A 24,082-nucleotide genomic window follows, 5' to 3' on the forward strand; every position below is an offset into this window, starting at 1 on the left:
GAGGAAAAACTACATGCCCGAAAGCAGAACACTCTATCCCCATAACTGGCTGAAAGAAAACAGGAAAACAGGTCTACAGCTCTCCTGATACACAGGATTATAGGACAGTCTAGCCACTGTCAGAAATAGCAGAACAAAGTAACACTAGAGATAATCTGATGGCGAGAGGCAAGCGCAGGAACCCAAGCAACAGAAAACAAGACTACATGGCACCATCGGAGCCCAATTCTCCCATCAAAACAAACATGGAATATCCAAACACACCAGAAAAGCAAGATCTAGTTTCAAAATCATTTTTGATCATGATGCTGGAGGACTTCAAGAAAGACGTGAAGAACTCCCTTAGAGAACAAGTAGAAGCCTACAGAAGGAATCGCAAAAATGCCTGAAAGAATCGCAAAAATCCCTGAAAGAATTCCAGGAAAACATACATAAACAAGTAGAAGCCCATAGAGAGGAGACACAAAAATCCCTGAAAGATTTCCAGGAAAACATAAATAAACAAGTGGAAGCCCATAGAGAGGAGACACAAAAATCCCTGAAAGAATTCCAGGAAAACACAATCAAACAGTTGAAGGAATTAAAAATGGAAATAGAAGCAATCAAGAAAGAACACATGGAAACAACCCTGGATATAGAAAACCAAAAGAAGAGACAACAAGCTCTAGATACAAGCTTCACCAACAGAATACAAGAGATGGAAGAGAGAATCTCAGGAGCAGAAGATTTCATAGAAATCATTGACTCAACTGTCAAAGATAATGTAAAGCGGGAAAAAGCTACTGGTCCAAAACATACAGGAAATCCAGGACTCAATGAGAAGATCAAACCAAAAGATAATAGGTATAGAAGAGAGTGAAGACTCCCACCTCAAAGGACCAGTAAATATCTTCAACAAAATCATAGAAGAAAACTTCCCTAACCTAAAAAAAGAGATACCCATAGACATACAAGAAGCCTACAGAACTCCAAATAGATTGGACCAGAAAAGAAACACCTCCTGTCACATAATTGTCAAAACACCAAACACACAAAATAAAGAAAGAATATTAAAAGCACTAAGGGAAAAAGGTCAAGTAACATATAACGGGAGACCTATCAGAATCACACCAGACTTCTTGCCAGAAACTATGAAGGCCAGAAGATCCTGGACTGATTTCATACAGACCCTAAGAGAACACAAATGCCAGGCCAGGTTGCTGTATCCAGCAAAACTCTCAATTAACATTGATGGAGAAACCAAGATATTACATGACAAAACCAAATTTACACAATATCTTTCTACAAATCCAGCACTACAAAGGATAATAAATGGTAAAGCCCAACATAAGGAGGCAAGCTATACCCTAGAAGAAGCAAGAAACTAATCGTCTTGGCAACAAAACAAAGAGAATGAAAGCACACAAACATAACCTCACATCCAAATATGAATATAACGGGAAGCAATAATCACTATTCCTTAATATCTCTCAATATAAATGGCCTAAACTCCCCAATAAAAAGAAATAGATTAACAAACTAGATACGCAACGAGGACCCTGCATTCTGCTGCCTACAGGAAACACACCTCAGACACAAAGAAAGACACTACCTCAGAGTGAAAGGCTGGAAAACAACTTTCCAAGCAAATGGTCAGAAGAAGCAAGCTGGAATAGCCATTCTAATATCAAATAAAATCAATTTCCAACTAAAAGTCATCAAAAAAGATAAGGAAGGACACTTCATATTCATCAAAGGAAAAATCCACCAAGATGAATTCCAATCCTAAATATCTATGCCCCAAATATAAGGGCACCTACATACGTAAAAGAAAACTTACTAAAGCTCAAAACACACATTGCACCTCAAACAATAATAGTGGGAGATTTCAACACCCCAATCTCATCAATGGACAGATCATGGAAACAGAAATTAAACAGTGATGTCGACAGACTAAGAGAAGTCATGAGCCAAATGGACTTAACGGATATTTATAGAACGTTCTATCCTAAAGCAAAAGGATATACCTTCTTCTCAGCTCCTCATGGTACTTTCTCCAAAATTGACCATATAATTGGTCAAAAAACGGGCCTCAACAGGTACAGAAAGATAGAAATAATACCATGCGTGCTATCGGACCACCACGGCCTAAAACTGGTCTTCAATAACAATAAGGGAAGAATGCCCACATATACGGGGAAATTGAACAATGCTCTACTCAATGATAACCTGGTCAAAGAAGAAATAAAGAAAGAAATTAAAAACTTTTTAGAATTTAATGAAAATGAAGATACAACATACCCAAACTTATGGGACACAATGAAAGCTGTGCTAAGAGGAAAACTCATAGCGCTGAGTGCCTGCAGAAAGAAACAGGAAAGAGCATATGTCAGCAGCTTGACAGCACACCTAAAAGCTCTAGAACAAAAAGAAGCAAATACACCCAGGAGGAGTAGAAGGCAGGAAATAATCAAACCCAGAGCTGAAATCAACCAAGTAGAAACAAAAAGGACCATAGAAAGAATCAACAGAACCAAAAGTTGGTTCTTTGAGAAAATCAACAAGATGGATAAACCCTTAGCCAGACTAACAAGAGGACACAGAGAGTGCGTCCAGATTAACAAAATCAGAAATGAAAAGGGAGACATAACTACAGATTCAGAGGAAATTCAAAATATCATCAGATCTTACTATAAAAACCTATATTCAACAAAACTTGAAAATCTTCAGGAAATGGACAATTTCCTAGATAGATACCAGGTATCGAAGTTAAATCAGGAACAGATAAACCAGTTAAACAACCCCATAACTCCTAAGGAAATAGAAGCAGTCATTAAAGGTCTCCCAACCAAAAAGAGCCCAGGTCCAGATGGGTTTAGTGCAGAATTCTATCAAACCTTCAAAGAAGACCTCATACCAATATTATCCAAACTATTCCACAAAATTGAAATAGATGGATCACTACCGAATTCCTTCTACGAAGCCACAATTACTCTTATACCTAAACCACACAAAGACACAACAAAGAAAGAGAACTTCAGACCAATTTCCCTTATGAATATCGACGCAAAAATACTCAATAAAATTCTGGCAAACCGAATTCAAGAGCACATCAAAACAATCATCCACCATGATCAAGTAGGCTTCATCCCAGGCATGCAGGGATGGTTTAATATACGGAAAACCATCAACGTGATCCATTATATAAACAAACTGAAAGAACAGAACCACATGATTATTTCATTAGATGCTCAGAAAGCATTTGACAAAATTCAACACCCCTTCATGATAAAAGTCCTGGAAAGAATAGGAATTCAAGGCCCATACCTAAACATAGTAAAAGCCATATATAGCAAACCAGTTGCTAAAATTAAACTAAATGGAGAGAAACTTGAAGCAATCCCACTAAAATCAGGGACTAGACAAGGCTGCCCACTCTCTCCCTACTTATTCAAGATAGTTCTTGAAGTTCTAGCCAGAGCAATCAGACAACAAAAGAAGATCAAGGGGATACAGATCGGAAAAGAAGAGGTCAAAATATCACTATTTGCAGATGACATGATAGTATATTTAAGTGATCCCAAAAGTTCCACCAGTGAACTACTAAAGCTGATAAACAACTTCACCAAAGTGGCTGGGTATAAAATTAACTCAAATAAATCAGTAGCCTTCCTCTACACAAAAGAGAAACAAGCCGAGAAAGAAATTAGGGAAACGACACCTTTCATAATAGACCCAAATAATATAAAGTACCTCGGTGTGACTTTAACCAAGCAAGTAAAAGATCTGTACAATAAGAACTTCAAGACACTGAGGAAAGAAATTGAAGAGGACCTCAGAAGATGGAAAGATCTCCCATGCTCATGGATTGGCAGGATTAATATAATAAAAATGGCCATTTTACCAAAAGCAATCTACAGATTCAATGCAATCCCCATCAAAATACCAATCCAATTCTTCAAAGTGTTAGACAGAACAATTTGCAAATTCATCTGGAATAACAAAAAACCCAGGATAGCTAGAGCTTTCCTCAACAATAAAAGGACTTCAGGGGGAATCACTATCCCTGAACTCAAGCAGTATTACAGAGCAATAGTGGTAAAAACTGCATGGTATTGGTACAGAGACAGACAGATAGACCAATGGAATAGAATTGAAGACCCAGAAATGAACCCACACACCTATGGTCACTTGATTTTTGACAAAGGAGCCAAAACCATCCAATGGAAAAAAGATAGCATTTTCAGCAAATGGTGCTGGTTCAACTGGAGGGCAACATGTAGAAGAATGCAGATCGATCCATGCTTATCACCCTGTACAAAGCTTAAGTCCAAGTGGATCAAGGACCTCCACATCAAACCAGACACACTCAAACTAATAGAAGAAAAACTAGGGAAGCATCTGGAACACATGGGCACTGGAAAAAATTTCCTGAACAAAACACCAATGGCTTATGCTCTAAGATCAAGAATCGACAAATGGGATCTCATAAAACTGCAAAGCTTCTGTAAGGCAAAGGACAATGTGGTTAGGACAAAACGGCAACCAACAGATTGGGAAAAGATCTTTACCAATACTACAACAGATAGAGGCCTTATATCCAAAATATACAAAGAACTCAAGAAGTTAGACCGCAGGGAAACAAATAACCCTATTAAAAATGGGGTTCAGAGCTAAACAAAGAATTCACAGCTGAGGAATGCCGAATGGCTGAGAAACACCTAAAGAAATGTTCAACATCTTTAGTCATAAGGGAAATGCAAATCAAAACAACCCTGAGATTTCACCTCACACCAGTGAGAATGGCTAAGATCAAAAACTCAGGGGACAGCAGATGCTGGCGAGGATGTGGAGGAAGAGGAACACTCCTCCATTGTTGGTGGGATTGCAGACTGGTACAACCATTCTGGAAATCAGTCTGGAGGTTCCTCAGAAAATTGGACATTGAACTGCCTGAGGATCCAGCTATACCTCTCTTGGGCATATACCCAAAAGATGCCTCAATATATAAAGGAGACACGTGCTCCACTATGTTCATCGCAGCCTTTTTTATAATAGCCAGAAAATGGAAAGAACCCAGATGCCCTTCAACAGAGGAATGGATACAGAAAATGTGGTACATCTACACAATGGAATATTACTCAGCTATCAAAAACAACGACTTTATGAAATTCGTAGGCAAATAGTTGGCACTGTATAATATCATCCTGAGTGAGCTAATCCAATCACAGAAAGACATACATGGTATGCACTCATTGATAAGTGGCTATTAGCCCAAATGCTTGAATTACCCTAGATCCCTAGAACAAACGAAACTCAAGACGGATGATCAAAATGTGAATGCTTCAATCCTTCTTTAAAAGGGGAAAAAGAATACCCTTGGCAGGGAAGGGAGAGGCAAAGATTAAAACAGAGACTGAAGGAACACCCATTCAGAGCCTGCCCCACCTGTGGCCCATACATACACAGCCACCCAATTAGACAAGATGGATGAAGCAAAGAAGTGCAGACCGACAGGAGCCGGATGTAGATCGCTCCTGAGAGACACAGCCAGAATACAGCAAATACAGAGGCGAATGCTAGCAGCAAACCACTGAACTGAGAATAGGACCCCCGTTGAAGGAATCAGAGAAAGAACTGGAAGAGCTTGAAGGGGCTCGAGACCCCAAAAGTACAACACTGCCAAGCAACCAGAGCTTCCAGGGACTAAGCCACTACCAAAATACTATACATGGACTGACCCTGGACACTGACCCCATAGGTAGCAATGAATATCCTAGTAAGAGCACCAGTGGAAGGGGAAGCCCTGGGTCCTGCTAAGTCTGAACCCCCAGTGAACTAGACTATGGGGGGAGGGCGGCAATGGGGGGAGGGTTGGGAGGGGAACACCCATAAGGAAGGGGAGGGGGGAGGGGGATGTTTGCCTGGAAACCGGGAAAGGGAATAACACTTGAAATGTATGTAAGAAATACTCAAGTTAAAAAAAAAAAAAAAAAAAGAAACCAAGACTACATGGCATCATCGGAGCCCAATTCTCCCACCAAAGCAAACACGGAATATCCAAACATACCAGAAAAGCAAGATCTAGTTTCAAAATCATGTTTGATCATGATGCTGGAGGACTTCAAGAAAGACATGAAGAACTCACTTAGAGAAACACAGGAAAACATTAATAAACAAGTAGAAGCCTACAGAAAGGAATCGCAAAAATCCCTGAAAGAATTTCAGGAAAACACAATCAAACAGTTGAAGGAATTAAAAATGGAAATAGAAGCAATCAAGAAAGAACACATGGAAACAACCCTGGATATAGAAAACCAAAAGAAGAGACAAGGAGCTGTAGATACAAGCTTCACCAACAGAATACAAGAGATGGAAGAGAGAATCTCGGGAGCAGAAGATTCCATAGAAATCATTGACTCAACTGTCAAAGATAATGTAAAGCAGAAAAAGCTACTGGTCCAAAACATACAGGAAATCCAGGACTCAATGAGAAGATCAAACCTAAGGATAATAGGTATAGAAGAGAGTGAAGACTCCCAGATCAAAGGACCAGTAAATATCTTCAACAAAATCATAGAAGAAAACTTCCCTAACCTAAAAAAAGATATACCCATAGGCATACAAGAAGCCTACAGAACTCCAAATAGATTGGACCAGAAAAGAAACACCTCACGTCACATAATAGTCAAAACACAAAACACACAAAATAAAGAAAGAATATTAAAAGCAGTAAGGGAAAAAGGTCAAGTAACATATAAAGGCAGACCTATCAGAATCACACCAGACTTTTCGCCAGAAACTATGAAGGCCAGAAGATCCTGGACAGATGTCATACAGACCCTAAGAGAACACAAATGCCAGCCCAGGTTACTGTATCCTGCAAAACTCTCAATTAACATAGATTGAGAAACCAAGATATTCCATGACAAAACCAAATTTACACAATATCTTTCTACAAATCCAGCACTACAAAGGATAATAAATGGTAAAGCCCAACATAAGGAGGCAAGCTATACCCTAGAAGAAGCAAGAAATTAATCGTCCTGGCAACAAAACAAAGAGAAGGAAAGCACACAAACATAACCTCACATCCAAATATGAATATAACAGGAAGCAATAATCACTATTCCTTAATATCTCTCAACATCAATGGCCTCAACTCCCCAATAAAAAGACATAGATTAACAAACTGGATACGCAACGAGGACCCTGCATTCTGCTGCCTACAGGAAACACACCTCAGAGACAAAGACAGACATTACCTCAGAGTGAAAGGCTGGAAAACAATTTTCCAAGTAAATGGTCAGAAGAAGCAAGCTGGAGTAGCAATTCTAATATCAAATAAAATCAATTTTCAATTAAAAGTCATCAAAAAAGATAAGGAAGGACACTTCATATTCATCAAAGGAAAAATCCACCAAGATGAACTCTCAATCCTAAATATCTATGCCCCAAATACAAGGGCACCTACATACATAAAAGAAACCTTACTAAAGCTCAAAACACACATTGCACTTCACACAATAATAGTGGGAGATTTCAACACCCCACTCTCATCAATGGACAGATCATGGAAACAGAAATTGAACAGAGATGTAGACAGACTAAGAGAAGTCATGAGCCAAATGGACTTAACGGATATTTATAGAACATTCTATCCTAAAGCAAAAGGATATACCTTCTTCTCAGCTCCTCATGGTACTTTCTCCAAAATTGACCATATAATTGGTCAAAAAACGGGCCTCAACAGGTACAGAAAGATAGAAATTATCCCATGCGTGCTATCGGACCACCACGGCCTAAAACTGGTCTTCAATAACAATCAAGGAAGAATGCCCACATATACTTGGAAATTGAACAATGCTCTACTCAATGATAACCTGGTCAAGGAAGAAATAAAGAAATTAAAAACTTTTTAGAATTTAATGAAAATGAAGGTACAACATACCCAAACTTATGGGACACAATAAAAGCTGTGCTAAGAGCAAAACTCATAGCGCTGTGTGCCTGCAGAAAGAAACAGGAAAGAGCATATGTCAGCAGCTTGACAGCACACCTAAAAGCTCTAGAACAAAAAGAAGCAAATACACCCAGGAGGAGTAGAAGGCAGGAAATAATCAAACTCAGAGTGGAAATCAACCAAGTAGAAACAAAAAGGATCATAGAAAGAATCAACAGAACCAAAAGATGGTTCTTTGAGAAAATCAACAATATATATAAACCCTTAGCCAGACTAACGAGAGGACACAGAGAGTGCGTCCAAATTAACAAAATCAGAAATGAAAAGGGAGACATAACAACAGATTCAGAGGAAATTCAAAAAATCATCAGATCTTACTATAAAAACCTATATTCAACAAAACTTGAAAATCTTCAGGAAATGGATAATTTCCTACACAGATACCAGGTACCGAAGTTAAATCAGGAACAGATAAACCAGTTAAAAAACCCCATAACTCCTAAGGAAATAGAAGCAGTCATTAAAGGTCTCCCAACCAAAAAGAACCCAGATCCAGACGAGTTTAGTGCAGAATTCTACCAAACCTTCATAGAAGACCTCATACCAATATTACCCAAACTATTCCACAAAATTGAAACAGATGGATCACTACCGAATACCTTCTACGAAGCCACAATTACTATAATACCTAAACCACTCAAAGACACAACAAAGAAAGAGAACTTCAGACCAATTTCCCTTATGAATATCGATGCAAAAATACTCAACAAAATTCTGGCAAACCGAATCCAAGAGCACATCAAAACAATCATCCACCATGACCAAGTAGGCTTCATCGCAGGCATGCAGGGATGGTTTAATATAGGGAAAACCATCAACGTGATCCATTATATAAACAAACTGAAAGAACAAAACCACATGATCATTTCATTAGATGCTGAGAAAGCATTTGACAAAATTCAACACCCCTTCATGATAAAAGTCCTGGAGAGAATAGGAATTCAAGGCCCATACCTAAACATAGTAAAAGCCATATACAACAAACCAGTTGCTAACATTAAACTAAATGGAGAGAAACTCGAAGCAATCCCACTAAAATCAGGGACTAGACAAGGCTGCCCACTCTCTCCCTACTTATTCAATTTAGTTATTGAAGTTCTAGCCAGAGCAATCAGACAACAAAAGGAGGTCAAGGGGATAGAGATCGGAAAAGAAGAAGTCAAAATATCACTGTTTGCAGATGATATGATAGTGTATTTAAGTGATCCCAAAAGATCCACCAGAGAACTACTAAAGCTGATAAACAACTTCAGCAAAGTGGCTGGGTATAAAATTAACTCAAATAAATCAGTAGCCTTCCTCTACACAAAAGAGAAACAAGCCGAGAAAGAAATTAGGGAAACGACACCCTTCATAATGGACCCAAATAATATAAAGTACCTCGGTGTGACTTTAACCAAGCAAGTAAAAGATCTGTACAATAAGAACTACAAGACACTGAAGAAGGAAATTGAAGAAGACCTCAGAAGATGGAAAGATCTCCCATGCTCATGGATTGGCAGGATTAATATAGTAAAAATGGCCATTATACCAAAATCAATCTACAGATTCAATGCAATCCCCATCAAAATACCAATCCAATTCTTCAAAGAGTTAGACAGAACAATTTGCAAATTCATCTGGAATAACAAAAAACCCAGGATAGCTGAAGCTATCCTCAACAATAAAAGGACTTCAGGGGGAATCACTATCCCTGAACTCAAGCAGTATTACAGAGCAATAGTGACAAAAACTGCATGGTATTGGTACAGAGACAGACAGATAGACCAATGGAATAGAATTGAAGACCCAGAAATGAACCCACACACCTATGGTCACTTGATTTTTGACAAAGGAGCCAAAACCATCCAATGGAAAAAAGATAGCATTTTCAGCAAATGGTGCTGGTTCAACTGGAGGGCAACATGTAGAAGAATGCAGATCGATCCATGCTTATCACCCTGTACAAAGCTTAAGTCCAAGTGGATCAAGGACCTCCACATCAAACCAGACACACTCAAACTAATAGGAGAAAAACTAGGGAAGCATCTGGAACACATGGGCACTGGAAAAAATTTCCTGAACAAAACACCAATGGCTTATGCTCTAAGATCAAGAATCGACAAATGGGTGTCATAAAACTGCAAAGCTTCTGTAAGGCAAAGGACACTGTGGTTAGGACAAAACGGCAACCAACAGATTGGGAAAAGATCTTTACCAATCCTACAACAGATAGAGGCCTTATATCCAAAATATACAAAGAACTCAAGAAGTTAGACCGCAGGGAAACAAATAACCCTATTAAAAAATGGGGTTCAGAGCTAAACAAAGAATTCACAGCTGAGGAATGCCGAATGGCTGAGAAACACCTAAAGAAATGTTCAACATCTTTAGTCATAAGGGAAATGCAAATCAAAACAACCCTGAGATTTCACCTCACACCAGTGAGAATGGCTAAGATCAAAAACTCAGGGGACAACAGATGCTGGCGAGGATGTGGAGGAAGAGGAACACTCCTCCATTGTTGGTGGGATTGCACACTGGTACAACCATTCTGGAAATCAGTCTGGAGAATCCTCAGAAAATTGGACATTGAACTGCCTGAGGATCCAGCTATACCTCTCTTGGGCATATACCCAAAAGATGCCACGACATATAAAAAAGACACGTGCTCCACTATGTTCATGGCAGCCTTATTTATAATAGCCAGAAGCTGGAAAGAACCCAGATGCCCTTCAACAGAGGAATGGATACAGAAAATGTGGTACATCTACACAATGGAATATTACTCAGCTATCAAAAACAACGACTTTATGAAATTCGTAGGCAAATGGTTGGAACTGGAAAACATCATCCTGAGTGAGCTAACCCAATCACAGAAAGACATACATGGTATGCACTCATTGATAAGTGGCTATTAGCCCAAATGCTTGAATTACCCTAGATCCCTAGAACAAACGAAACACAAGACGGATGATCAAAATGTGAATGCTTCACTCCTTCTTTAAATGAGGAAAAAGAATACCCTTGGCAGAGAAGGGAGAGGCAAAGATTAAAACAGAGACTAAGGAACACCCATTCAGAGCCTGCCCCACCTGTGGCCCATACATACACAGCCACCCAATTAGACAAGATGGATGAAGCAAAGAAGTGCAGACCGACAGGAGCTGGATGTAGATCTCTCCTGAGAGACACAGCCAGAATACAGCTAATACAGAGGCGAATGCCAGCAGCAAACCACTGAACTGAGAATAGGACCCCCGTTGAAGGAATCAGAGAAAGAACTGGAAGAGCTTGAAGGGGCTTGAGACTCCATATGTACAACAATGCCAAGCAACAAGAGCTTCCAGGGACTAAGCCCCTACCCAAAGACTATACATGGACTGACCCTGGACTCTGACCTCATAGGTAGCAATGCATATCCTAGTAAGAGCACTAGTGGAAGGGGAAGCCCTGGGTCCTGCTAAGACTGAACCCCCAGTGAACTAGACTGGTGTGGGGAGGGCGGCAATGGGTAGAGGTTTGGGAGGGGAACACCCATAAGGAAGGGGAGGGGGGAGGGGGATGTTTGCCCGGATACCGGGAAAGGGAATAACACTTGAAATGTATATAAGAAATACTCAAGTTAATAAAAAAAAAAAGACATAGATTAACAAACTGGATACGCAACGAGGACCCTGCATTCTGCTGCCTACAGGAAACACACCTCAGAGACAAAGACAGACACTACCTCAGAGTGAAAGGCTGGAAAACAACTTTCCAAGCAAATGGTCAGAAGAAGCAAGCTGGAATAGCCATTCTAATATCAAATAAAATCAATTTTCAATTAAAAGTCATCAAAAAAGATAAGGAAGGACACTTCATGTTCATCAAAGGAAAAATCCACCAAGATGAACTCTCAATCCTAAATATCTATGCCCCCAATACAAGGGCACCTACATACATAAAAGAAACCTTAATAAAGCTCAAAACACACATTGCACCTCACACAATAATAGTGGGAGATTTCAACACCCCACTCTCATCAATAGACAGATCATGGAAACAGAAATTGAACAGAGATGTAGACAGACTAAGAGAAGTCATGAGCCAAATGGACTTAACGGATATTTATAGAACATTCTATCCTAAAGCAAAAGGATATACCTTCTTCTCAGCTCCTCATGGTACTTTCTCCAAAATTGACCATATAATTGGTCAAAAAATGGGCCTCAACAGGTACAGAAAGATAGAAATAATCCCATGCGTGCTATCCGACCACCACGGCCTAAAACTGGTCTTCAATAACAATAAGGGAAGAATGCCCACATATACGGGGAAATTGAACAATGCTCTACTCAATGATAACCTGGTCAAGGAAGAAATAAAGAAAGAAATTAAAAACTTTTTAGAATTTAATGAAAATGAAGGTACAACATACCCAAACTTATGGGACACAATGAAAGCTGTGCTAAGAGGAAAACTCATAGCCCTGAGTGCCAGCAGAAAGAAACAGGAAAGAGCATATGTCAGCAGCTTGACAGGAACCTAAAAGCTCTAGAGCAAAAAGAAGCAAATACACCCAGGAGGAGTAGAAGGCAGGAAATAATCAAACTCAGAGCTGAAATCAACCAAGTAGAAACAAAAAGGACCATAGAAAGAATCAACAGAACCAAAAGTTGGTTCTTTGAGAAAATAAACAAGATAGATAAACCCTTAGCCAGACTAACTAGAGGACACAGAGAGTGTGTCCAAATTAACAATATTAGAAATGAAAAGGGAGACATAACTACAGATTCAGAGGAAATTCAAAAAAATCATCAGATCTTACTATAAAAGCCTATATTCAACAAAACTTGAAAATCTGCAGGAAATGGACAATTTTCTAGACAGATACCAGGTACCGAAGTTAAATCAGGAACAGATAAACCAGTTAAACAACCCCATAACTCCTAAGGAAATAGAAGCAGTCATTAAAGCTCTCCCAACCAAAAAGAGCCCAGGTCCAGACGGGTTTAGTGCAGAATTCTATCAAACATTCATAGAAGAACTCATACCAATATTATCCAAACTATTCCACAAAATTGAAACGGATGGTTTACTCCCGAATTCCTTCTATGAAGCCACAATTACTCTTATACCTAAACCACACAAAGACCCAACAAAGAAAGAGAACTTCAGACCAATTTCCCTTATGAATATCGACGCAAAAACACTCAATAAAATTCTGGCAAAACGAATCCAAGAGCACATCAAAACAATCATCCACCATGATCAAGTAGGCTTCATCCCAGGCATGCAGGGATGGTTTAATATAGGGAAAACCATCAACGTGATCCATTATATAAACAAACTGAAAGAACAAAACCACATGATCATTTCATTAGATGCTGAGAAAGCATTTGACAAAATTCAACACCCCTTCATGATAAAAGTCCTGGAAAGAATAGGAATTCAAGGCCCATACCTAAACATAGTAAAAGCCATATACAGCAAACCAGTTGCTAACATTAAACTAAATGGAGAGAAACTTGAAGCAATCCCACTAAAATCAGGGAGTAGACAAGGCTGCCCACTCTCTCCCTATTTATTCAATATAGTTCTTGAAGTTCTAGCCAGAGCAATCAGACAACAAAAAGAGGTCAAGGGGATAGAGATCGGAAAAGAAGAAGTCAAAATATCACTATTTGCAGATGATATGATAGTTTCTTTAAGTGATCCCAAAAGTTCCACCAGAGAACTACTAAAGCTGATAAACTACTTCAGCAAAGTGGCTGGGTATAAAATTAACTCAAATAAATCAGTCGCCTTCCTCTACACAAAAGAGAAACAAGCCGAGAAAGAAATTAGGGAAACGACACCCTTCATAATAGACCCAAATAATATAAAGTTCCTCGGTGTGACTTTAACCAAGCAAGTAAAAGATCTGTACAATAAGAACTTCAAGACACTGAAGAAAGAAATTGAAGAAGACCTCAGAAGATGGAAAGATCTCTTCTGCTCCTGGATTGGCAGGATTAATATAGCAAAAATGGCCATTTTACCAAAAGCGATCTACAGATTCAATGCAATCCCCATCAAAATACCAATCCAATTCTTCAAAGAGTTAGACAGAACAATTTGCAAATTCATCTGGAATAAAAAAAATCCAGGATAGCTATAACTATCCTCAACAATAAAAGGACTTCAGGGGGAATCACTATCCCTGAACTCAAGCAGTATTACAGAGCAATAGTGACAAAAACTGCATGGTATTGGTACAGAGACAGACAGATAGACCAATGGAATAGAATTGAAGACCCAGAAATGAACCCACACACATATGGTCACTTGATTTTTGACAAAGGAGCCAAAACTATCCAATGGAAAAAAGTTAGCATTTTCAGCAAATGGTGCTGGTTCAACTGGAGGGCAACATGTAGAAGAATGCAGATCGATCCATGCTTATCACCCTGTACAAAGCTTAAGTCCAAGTGGATCAAGGACCTCCACATCAAACCAGACACACTCAAACTAATAGAAGAAAAACTAGGGAAGCATCTGGAACACATGGGCACTGGAAAAAATTTCCTGAACAAAACACCAATGGCTTATGCTCTAAGATCAAGAATCGACAAATGTGATCTCATAAAACCGCAAAGCTTCTGTAAGGCAAAGGACACTGTGGTTAGGACAAATCGGCAACCAACAGATTGGGAAAAGATCTTTACCAATCCTACAACAGATAGAGGCCTTATATCCAAAATATACAAAGAACTCAAGAAGTTAGACCGCTGGGAGACAACTAACCCTATTAAAAAATGGGGTTCAGAGCTAAACAAAGAATTCACAGCTGAGGAATACCGAATGACTGAGAAACACCTAAAGAAATGTTCAACATCTTTAGTCATAAGGGAAATGCAAATCAAAACAACCCTGAGATTTCACCTCACACCAGTGAGAATGGCTAAGATCAAAAACTCAGGTGACAGCAGATGCTGGCGAGGATGTGGAGAAAGAGGAACACTCCTCCATTGTTGGTGGGATTGCAGACTGGTACAACCATTCTGGAAATCAGTCTGGAGGTTCCTCAGAAAATTGGACATTGAACTGCCTGAGGATCCAGCTATACCTCTCTTGGGCATATACCCAAAAGATGCCCCAACATATAAAAAAGACACGTGATCCACTATGTTCCTCGCAGCCTTATTTATAATAGCCAGAAGCTGGAAAGAACCCAGATGCCCTTCAACAGAGGAATGGATACAGAAAATGTGGTACATCTACACAATGGAATATTACTCAGCTATGAAAAACAACGGCTTTATGAAATTCGTAAGCAAATGGTTGGAACTGGAAAATATCATACTGAGTGAGCTAACTCAATCACAGAAAGACATACATGGTATGCACTCACTGATAAGTGGCTATTAGCCCAAATGCTTGAATTACCCTAGATGCCTAGAACAAATGAAACTCAAGACAGATGATCAAAATGTGAATGTTTCATGCCTTCTCTAAAAGGGGAACAAGAATACCCTTGGCAGGGAAGAGAGAGGCAAAGATTAAAACAGAGACTGAAGGAACACCAATTCAGAGCCTGCCCCACATGTGGCCCATATATATACAGCCACCCAATTAGACAAGATGGATGAAGCAAAGAAGTGCAGACCAACAGGAGCCGGATGTAGATCGCTCCTGAGAGACAGAGCCAGAATACAGCAAATACAGAGGCGAATGCCAGCAGCAAACCACTGAACTGAGAATAGGACCCCTGTTGAAGGAATCAGAGAAAGAACTGGAAGAGCTTGAAGGGGCTCGAGACCCCATATGTACAACAATGCCAAGCAACCAGAGCTTCCAGGGACTAAGCCACTACCTAAAGTCTATACATGGACTGACCCTGGATTCTGACCTCATAGATAGCAATTAATATCCTAGTAAGAGCAGCAGTGGAAGGGGAAGCCCTGGGTCCTGCTAAGACTGAGCCCCCAGTGAACTAGACTATTGGGGGGAGGGTGGCATGGGGGGAGGGTTGGGAGGGGAACACCCATAAGGAAGGGGAGGGGGGAGGGGGGTGTTTGCCCGGAAACCGGGAAAGGGAATAACACTCGAAATGTATATAAGAAATACTCAAGTTAATAAAAAAAAATTACAGCCCTTGGCAGGGAAGGGAGAGGCAAAGATTAAAACAGAGACTGAAGGAACACCCATTCAGAGCCTGCCCCACATGTGGCCCATACATATACAGCCACCCAATTAGACAAGATGGATGAAGCAAAGAAGTGCAGACTGACAGGAGCCAGATGTAGATCGCTCCTGAGAGACACACCCAGAATACAGCAAATATAGAGGCGAATGCCAGCAGCAAACCACTGAACTGAGAATAGGACCCCTGTTGAAGGAATCAGAGAAAGAACTGGAAGAGCTTGAAGGGGCTCGAGACCCCATATGTACAACAATGCCAAGCAACCAGAGCTTCCAGGGACTAAGCCACTACCTAAAGACTATACATGGACTGACCCTGGATTCTGACCTCATAGATAGCAATTAATATCCTAGTAAGAGCAGCAGTGGAAGGGGAAGCCCTGGGTCCTGCTAAGACTGAGCCCCCAGTGAACTAGACTATTGGGGGGAGGGTGGCATGGGGGGAGGGTTGGGAGGGGAACACCCATAAGGAAGGGGAGGGGGGAGGGGGATGTTTGCCCGGAAACCGGGAAAGGGAATAACACTCGAAATGTATATAAGAAATACTCAAGTTAATAAAAAAAAATTACAGCCCTTGGCAGGGAAGGGAGAGGCAAAGATTAAAACAGAGACTGAAGGAACACCCATTCAGAGCCTGCCCCACATGTGGCCCATACATATACAGCCACCCAATTAGACAAGATGGATGAAGCAAAGAAGTGCAGACTGACAGGAGCCGGATGTAGATCGCTCCTGAGAGACACACCCAGAATACAGCAAATATAGAGGCGAATGCCAGCAGCAAACCACTGAACTGAGAATAGTTCCCCTATTGAAGGAATCAGAGAAAGAACTGGAAGAGCTTGAAGGGGCTCGAGACCCCAAAAGTACAACAATGTCAAGCAACCAGAGCTTCCAGGGACTAAGCCACTACCTAAAGACTATACATGGACTGACCCTGGACTCTGACCCCATAGGTAGCAATGAATATCCTAGTAAGAGCACCAGTGGAAGGGGAAGCCCTGGGTCCTGCTAAGACTGAGCCCCCAGTGAACTAGTCTATGGGGGGAGGGCGGCAATGGGGGGAGGGTTGGGAGGGGAACACCCATAAGGAAGGGGAGGGGGGAGGGGGATGTTTGCCCGGAAACCGGGAAAGGGCATAACACTCGAAATGTATATAAGAAATACTCAAGTTAATAAAAAAAAAAAACAAAAAAACAAAAAAAAATGTGGTACAAAAAAAAAATTACAGCAAAAAATGGTTTCTCTGGACATGCAACAATTCAGTGGTTTCATAAGAAGTAAAGTTCCAATCCATAAAATAGACTTAAATAATGTCTAGTGCCATGACAGTTCTTTTAACTGAAAAAACTTCAGGTAACAATATATAGATTTTTTCAATTAAAGAAATATAACAAAATGGTTTTTAAATATTTAAGCCAAGTCTATTATTCCCAATTTCCACATACATGTTAAAAGAAGTTAATAAAAATCATCTATAGCAACAGCAGTTAAGGCCTGGTAGAATATTTATTCACAAAGATAATATTTTGAGTGATAATTTCAATGAGTATAACATGATAAAAAGGTTTTAATAAGGTATTTTAGTGGAAATTAGATCAGTCATTCCACATAGATCATACATTATTTTAAAACATGTTTTTAAAATAAAATAGAATAATACCAAGTTTTAAAAACATTGCTGACTTCTAAAAGTATGGATTTATATCTTATATTTTAGAATGTATGTAATTCCATTTGATACATTCAAAGTCCTTACATATAACTTTCAAATGCTAATAGCATATTGACAATACTGGTTATTTGTATGGGAATGCTTTTAATCACTAAAGGATGGCAAATTACTATTATATTTTTAAAAAGGTCTTTTTGTCATATTTGGGGGAAAGCTGGTTAAATATTAGTTTAATAATACAGAATTTTAATAATCAATCTACAAATGTTTCTTTAAGGGTAAATATTAGATTTGAAAGGACTAATGGAAGCTTCTCAAGTCCTTACAAGCCCTGCAACAGATCTAGAGGACTGTTAATCAGACAGTTTTAAGAGGTGGAGCCTTTGCCTGTGCCTGCCCACAAGTTCCAGCCTCACCAGGTCACACGTGACCTTATATGGGTAAACAAAAAACAAAAACAAAAACAACAACAACAAAAAACCCGTCCTGAAATCAGCATGAAAACACTCATACCCTCTGGTCCCTAAGTTACCACCACAGCAGTGAAGATGGCCAGTATCACCCTGTGGACACTCAGTTGAAAGGGCTGTAGAAGATAATGGCAAACGATTTGATACTAGCTCTTCCAACCCTCTAAAGATAAGATGGACACAGTCCCTGTAATCATCGTTTCTTATTTCAGCTTTTGTTTCCTTGAGGGAAAGCCTCAAAAGTCTTATAGCCAAGGTTTTGGGTTTAAAAATTTAAAAAGACCAAAATTGAGGATCTCATAGCCAATCTTATCCACTGAGATCCAACCCACCTTTCAGGTAGATTTCTGTAAAATATTGCATCTGAAGACTACTAGGATGGCTCTCTGGCTTCTGGGAAGGAACACAGCTTGGGTCTGTGGGACTACCAGTAAAGAGAAGGAGTTCCAATCTATCCACTAATACGCCTTCCCTGCTGACACCTCCCACCCTCAGCTTCAATAAACTAAGTGGCTACCATAGTGCTCTATGAAGTTGTTAAACTAAATCCTTTAAGGGGCACACCGATTCTTACAGTACCAGAAAGGAAAGCATCATCATCTACCCATGGTCATGGCTAATGCAATCCCGTAATCATAAGGTTAGTGTATGGAAGGAAGCTTTGGAGGAACAAAGGGAGTGGAAGGAGGAGGAGGAGAAAAGAAGGAAGACTGAGTAAAAGCCCAGGAGTCGGGTTAAAACAAAATGGTCCAGTTCTGGGTTTACTTGTGCCAAAGCACCTCTGTACTGTCATTTCTCTGTTGGTAAGGCCATGCTGCCACTGGAAGTTCTGCACTAATTCTGGAGAATAGAACCTTTAAGGAATTCAGTGCTCAGTAGACATAGACCTGGGACAACTCAAATCTGTTAACTATCTGGCAGCCCAAATAGACTTCTTAGTAGAAGTTGTTCTTCAGAATTACAGAGGATTGGATCCCCTATCTATAGGACAAAGAGGCTTCTATGTGACACTGGGAGAAAAGTTTTGCTTCTATAATGATCAACCAAGGACAATTACAAAAAGTTTAACCATGGACAAAAATAACCAAGAATGAGAAAGAAGATTTCAAGAATCTAACTGGTACTACTCTTTATTCTCCTGGTTTCCCCTCATTATCTACTTATGACCATGGCTAGGGTGTTAATCCTTTCTCTCCTAGCTCTCTTAATCAACTGCCCACTTAGCTATGTAAAACAGAAAGTAAACTCTGTTAAGCTACTATGCTGGTAAGTCAATACAACCCCATGCTGCCAGATGAGTCCATGATTTGACTGATGCTCATAGAATCAGTGTGGAATGTAACAGGCCTCTAGACCTTAGTAGGCCCCCAGACTTTTAGCACAACATGACAGAAATACTATTCGAGCCTGGGAACACAGCACATAAGCAGCAGACACCTGCCAAAACACAAACGGAGAATGAATCTATCACAGCCAATAGTTCTGAGAAAGTCCCTAAATGTTCTAACCTTGTTCTGTTTTTGTTGTTTTGTTTTATTTTGTTTGGCTTTTGTAGTTCGACTTCTGGATAACTGGTCTTTCTACCTGAGGTGGATCAATCCAGGATGTGGTTAAAAGCCTACCCTGAAAAAGGCATAGGGCTGCACTAAGGTCCCAAATAACCAGTATAGTCGCCAGCTGACTAGTAAAGTTTGTTTTGTTTTGTTTTGTTTTTATTTCCTTGAACCCTGTCTGAGTGGTCTTTTTTGATAGATAACTTACAACATCACATGGAGAAGGAATGGAATACTTTACAGAAATCTTCAACTGGCCCCAACTGACCCAGGTGACAAATACTGTTTATAAATCAGTAATTGTAAATGGTAGAGTTTAGGAAGATGTGTTCTGAAAATGATTCTACATGTGTTACTTTAGGTCAAAGGCAAGGACTTAAGAATGTGTGTGTGCCATGAAACTCAAGGATGACCAAAATGCAAATGCTTCACTCTTTCTTTAAAAGGGGAACAAGAATACCCTTGGGAGGGAATAGGGAGGCAAAGTTTAGAACAGAGACTGAAGGAACACCCATTCAGAGCCTGCCCCACATGTCGCCCATACATATACAACCACCAAACTAGATAAGATGGATGAAGCAAAGAAGTGCAGGCTGGCAGGAACCGGATGTAGCTCTCTCCTGAGAGACAAAGCCAGAATCTGGCAAATACATAGGTGAATGCCAGCAGCAAACCACTGAACAGGAAAATCATTGAAGGAATCAGAGAAAGAACTGAAAGAGCTTGAAGGAGGTTGATGCCCCATATGAACAACAATGCCAAGCAACCAGAGCTTCCAGGGACTAAGCTACTACCCAAAGACTATACATGGACTGACCCTGGACTCCAACTGCATAGGTAGCAATGAATAGCCTAGTAAGAGCACCAGTGGAAGGGGAAGCCTTTGGTCCTGCTAAGACTGAACCCCCAGTGAATGTGATTGTTGGGGGGGAGGGTGGTAATGGGGGGAGGATGGGGAGGGGAACACCCATATAGAAGGGGAGGGGGAAGGGTTAGGGGGATGTTGGCCTGGGATCCGGGAAAGGGAATAAGAATCTAAATGTAAATAAGAAATACCCAAGTTAATAAAGGTGGAGGAAAAAAAGAAAGAATGTGTGTGTGCATGTGTGTGAGTGTATACATGCATATGCTTAGGCTATAAAAGTCAATTACATGCAAGTAAGTTAGATTTTTTTCTCTGTTCTTTTAAAAGTAGGCTTGCAAAAAGTTTGAGTACACAGTAGACTATCAGTCTTAAGTGACTTTAAACTATATTATTAACATTGGCTGTAAAGTCTGGCAAATGTTCAAGTCTCTTAGAGTGTAAGAGATGATTAGAGAATATAGCATCATCATAATTTATTATTGCATGTATGACATATGTGTATAGGTATGCACATGCCATGGTGTGCATGGATTGGAGGCAGAGTCCTGGTTGTAGTGGGGTTTGTTTTCTCTTTCTACTTTTGCATGGTTCTAGGAACCAAACTTCTCTTGTCAGAATGAGCACTTTACCTGCTGAGCCATCTTTCAGTCTAAGGCCTTTTCAATTTTTAATACTTAAAAGATAGATAAATATAATTACTAATCATAAGAACAGCAGCAATGCTAAGCAGCAGGGTTTTTTTCAAACACCTCCTTCTTTTATGAATCAGATATTGGAGGATTGGCAGAAAAAAATCTAAATGCTAGTACACTAACAAACTGAATGCCCTAAACACAAGTTAAAATAAATAAAATATTTTGGAATCACAAAAGATATTCAAACCAATTGTGTTTTCTTGACAAGCTAAGATTGAACCCATGGACTATTGCCAAAATCAAGAGTGGTCCAAGCTCTAGAAATAATGAACCTGAGGAGACAATGCCAGATAATTGGACTTAAGGAGATCATGCTGATTCCTGGCATCAATCTAGAAGATATCTGCAGTGAAAGTCTATATTCCTTGGCACCCCACATTTAGGAGCCAAAAACTGTTAGTGCAGAAACACCATTTTTATTGAAAAGGGAAGATGAGGTAGTTCATTCTGAAGCTAAATATGAATAACTCAGGTTATGGCTACCAAACTCCATGTTTCTATGAGGTAATAGTTTTATGAAGCTCATTGTATTAGGAACAGAACAAAGTAAGTTATAATAAAGACATGTTTACAAATCAACATAGGTTGATGGGTTGTTGTCCCGTGGGGAAATGTCCTTTAGAGGCTTCAGATGCTATCTGGCAACATTCTCAGCCTTTAGTTTGGTAAATTATTAGAAGCAGATAGTAAGAGATTATCCCCAAGAAAGATGTTGTCCTTTCAAGAGGAATCATCCATAAATGGCAGGGTCAGAGGTAGGAAACCCCTTCCTTATGGGATCTTCTGACTCTGGTAAATGAAGGCCATGTAAATTCTATAACTCTGGGATTTTAGTTCATTTTCTTTCTCTTTTACACAGAAGTTTTAATTGGTGAATGTTATTATAGTTGAGAGTCACTTTTTTGGGCCCCAGTTTGTATTTCTGTCAAACAATGTTACAGTACAGTATTATCTGTCTTTTCTTTGGTCAATCTAGCCATAAACATACAGGGGAAAAAGGAAGCATCTTTAATAAATGGTGCTGGTCTAACTAGAGATATATAGGTAGAAGAATGAAAATAGATCCATATTTATCACCTTTTACAAAGCTCAAGTCAAAGTAGATCAAGAAAGGGCCTGCAGCAGCTCTCTGCTCCCAGACCCCGAGAGAGAGAGACCCAACCGCCTGGTCAGGTGGGCACTCCTGAGGCTGCAGAGCAGAAGAGACCACCAACACTGCCCACCCCTGCCCACATCCCTGGCCCAAGAGGAAACTGTATAAGGCCTCTGGGCTCCCGTGGGGGAGGGCCCAGGAGCGGCAGGACCCCTGCCGGAGACACCGCCGGACCCTGAAGGAAACAGACCGGATAAACAGTTCTCTCCACTCAAATCCCATGGGAGGGAGAGCTAAACTTTCAGAGAGGCAGACAAGCCTGGGAAACCAGAAGAGACTGCTCTCTGCACACACATCTCGGACGCCAGAGGAAAACACCAAAGGCCATCTGGAACCCTGGTGCACTGAAGCTCCCGGAAGGGGCGGCGCATACCTTCCTGGTTGCTGCCGCTGCAGAGAGCCCGTGGGCAGCACCTCACGAGCGAACTTGAGCCTCGGGACCACAGGTAAGACCAACTTTTCTGCTGCAAGAAAGCTGCCTGGTGAACTCAAGACACAGGCCCACAGGAACAGCTGAAGACCTGTAGAGAGGAAAAACTACACGCCCAAAAGCAGAACACTCTGTCCCCATAACTGACTGAAAGAGAAGAAAACAGGTCTACAGCACTCCTGACACACAGGCTTATAGGACAGAATAGCCACTGTCAGAAATAGCAGAACAAAGTAACACTAGAGATAATCTGATGGCGAGAGGCAAGCGCAGGAACACAAACAACAGAAACCAAGACTACATGGCATCATCGGAGCCCAATTATCCCACCAAAACAAACATGGAATATCCAAACACACCAGAAAAGCAAGATCTAGTTTCAAAATCATATTTGATCATGATGCTGGAGGACTTCAAGAAAGACGTGAAGAACTCCCTTAGAGAAACACAAGAAAACATTAATAAACAAGTAGAAGCCTACAGAAAGGAATCGAAACAATCCCTGAAAGAGTTCCAGGAAAACATAAATAAACAAGTAGAAGTCCATAGAGAGGAGACACAGAAATCCCTGAAAGAATTCCAGGAAAACACAATCAAACAGTTGAAGGAATTAAAAATGGAAATAGAAGCAATCAAGAAAGAACACATGGAAACAACCCTGGATATAGAAAACCAAAAGAAGAGACAAGGAGCTGTAGATACAAGCTTCACCAACAGAATACAAGAGATGGAAGAGAGAATCTCAGGAGCAGAAGATTCCATAGAATTCACTGAGTCAACTGTCAAAGATAATGTAAAGCAGAAAAAGCTACTGGTCCAAAACATACAGGAAATCCAAGACTCAATGAGAAGATCAAACCTAGGGATAATAGGTATAGAAGAGAGTGAAGACTCCCAGCTCAAAGGACCAGTAAATATCTTCAACAAAATCATAGAAGAAAACTTCCCTAACCTAAAAAAAGAGATACCCATAGACATACAAGAAGCCTACAGAACTCCAAATAGATTGGACCAGAAAAGAAACACCTCACGTCACATAATTGTCAAAACACCAAACGCACAAAATAAAGAAAGAATATTAAAAGCAGTAAGGG

Source organism: Rattus norvegicus, chromosome 2 (genome assembly GCF_036323735.1).
Source record: "Rattus norvegicus strain BN/NHsdMcwi chromosome 2, GRCr8, whole genome shotgun sequence".
NCBI classification, from domain to species: domain Eukaryota; kingdom Metazoa; phylum Chordata; class Mammalia; order Rodentia; family Muridae; genus Rattus; species Rattus norvegicus.